Genomic DNA, 2,149 nt, shown 5'->3' with positions numbered 1-2,149 from the left:
TCCAAGGCCATCACGCCCGAGGGGAAAGAGGTTTCTGCCGCTGAGGCTCTTAAACTGGCCGGCGTGGAGGCTCCCTTCGAGCTCCAGCCCAAGGAGGGTCTCGCACTTGTCAATGGTACTTCCGTGGGAGCCGCCGTGGCCGCCAATGTGTGCTTCGACGCCAACGTGCTAGTGCTGCTGGCGGAGGTGCTGTCCGCCCTCTTCTGCGAGGTAATGAAGGGCAAGCCCGAGTTCACGGACCCCCTCACCCATCATCCGGGCCAGATCGAGGCTGCCGCCATGATGGAGTTCCTGCTGGAAGGTAGCTCCTACATGCAGGCAGCAGCCAAGCTGCACGAGACAGACCCCCTCTCCAAGCCCAAGCAGGACCGCTACGCCCTCCGGACGTCTCCCCAGTGGCTGGGTCCTCAGGTGGAGGTCATCCGCACGGCCACCCACTCCATAGAGAGGGAGATCAACTCTGTTAACGACAACCCGCTCATTGACGTCTCCCGCGACATGGCTCTGCACGGGGGCAACTTCCAGGGCACCCCCATCGGCGTGTCCATGGACAACATGAGGATCGCCCTGGCCGCCATCGGCAAGCTCATGTTCGCGCAATTCTCCGAGCTTGTTTGCGACTACTATAATTCTGGGTTGCCCTCCAATCTCAGCGGCGGGCCGGATCCCAGCTTGGATTATGGGTTCAAGGGGGCAGAGATTGCTATGGCCGCCTACTGCTCGGAGCTCCAATACCTGGCCAATCCCGTGACCACGCACGTGCAGAGTGCTGAGCAGCACAACCAGGACGTGAATTCTCTGGGGCTCATCGCGGCCAGGAAGACGGCGGAAGCTGTGGAGATACTGAAGCTCATGTCGTCCACTTATATGGTGGCCCTTTGCCAGGCTGTGGATCTGAGGCATCTAGAGGAGAACATGCAAGCCGTGGTGAAGAGCCTCGTGGTGAACGCTTCGAAGGCCATTTCCTGTACCGGCTTTTCCGAGAAGGAGCTGCTGCAGGTCGTGGAACACCAGCCCGTCTTTTCCTACATCGACAATGCCTCCAACCCATCGTACGCTCTCATGCTGCAGCTGAGAGAGATGCTCGTCGAGCAGGCCCTCGAGCCCGCTCGACACGAAGAAGATACCGCCCCCGTCTTCGAAGCCCAGCTTAAGAAGCTCCTTGACGAGCAGGTGCCCAAGGCAAGGGAAAGATACGACAATGGAGACTATGCAGTGCCCAACATGATTAAGAACTGCAGGACCTACCCCATCTACAAGTTTGTTCGGAGTGAGCTGGGCACCAATCTGCTGCGCGGCACTGCAACAAGGAGCCCTGGTGAGGACATCGAGAAGGTTTTCAATGCCATACTAGATGGGAAGCTGCTCTTGCCTCTGTTGAAATGCCTTGAAGGATGGAGCGGATCTGCCGGGCCTTTCCGTGACCCCCCGCCCTGTCCCAGCCTCTCCTGCTGTCTTCAATCCTTCGTACTGGGCCTGGTTCGACAACTTCCGGTCGCCCTCTGCCACCGCAGGCAAAGGATACTGGTCCCTCACTGTCTAAATTCTTGCAAGGAAAGAATAGCCTCATAAGCCTCGGAAGAATTGTACGTGGAGGGTTGTAGTATCAAGTTAAATAACACTAGAAATAAAACACACGAGTTTCTGATCGGGAAATACATTTGATCAAATATCCATGTGTTATGTGTTACTAAAGATGGTCATTGCTAATCTCGTTTTAGTTTTATCATCATGCATATTGATGAGAAAAAGCAAGTGTAAGTGCATGTAGGCTTGATTTTTTACGGGTGGGTAGGCCTACGGTTGTGAGACTTCTTTATAACTAAGACTATATCAGGGAGGAACATCCCATTCTATTTGAAATTTTCTTTTAAATCTACTGTTTGGTGTATCTTGAGTATACCAATTCTAAAGTGTGGATTTAGAACCTATTGTTTAAGAGCTATCTAATGATATGTTACATGAGAGGGTTTTAACAAAATCTTAAAAGAGTTTACCGTACCTTCTATTTTTTGATCTTGTAAAATAGGAATTGAGATTTTCCTAAACTCTCTAATATGGTCTAATAATAATAACAGCTTTCATCCAAGAATTGGTCTTTGTGTAGGACGTTGAAACGAGACATATCCATCGTACCCTAATTTCGAGG

The 2,149-nt window shown here is 52.1% G+C and overlaps 1 pseudogene; it reads left to right on the top strand.

Annotated features, from left to right (window-relative positions):
- LOC147636414 (phenylalanine ammonia-lyase-like) lies at positions 1 to 1,822 on the top strand (annotated as a pseudogene).
- The last annotated feature ends 327 nt before the right edge of the window (positions 1,823 to 2,149 follow it).

This window comes from Cibotium barometz, chromosome 8 (assembly GCF_041138505.1).
Source record: "Cibotium barometz isolate CiBa-2024 chromosome 8, ASM4113850v1, whole genome shotgun sequence".
Taxonomy (NCBI): domain Eukaryota; kingdom Viridiplantae; phylum Streptophyta; class Polypodiopsida; order Cyatheales; family Cibotiaceae; genus Cibotium; species Cibotium barometz.
This window is presented reverse-complemented; position numbering and strand designations above follow the sequence as displayed.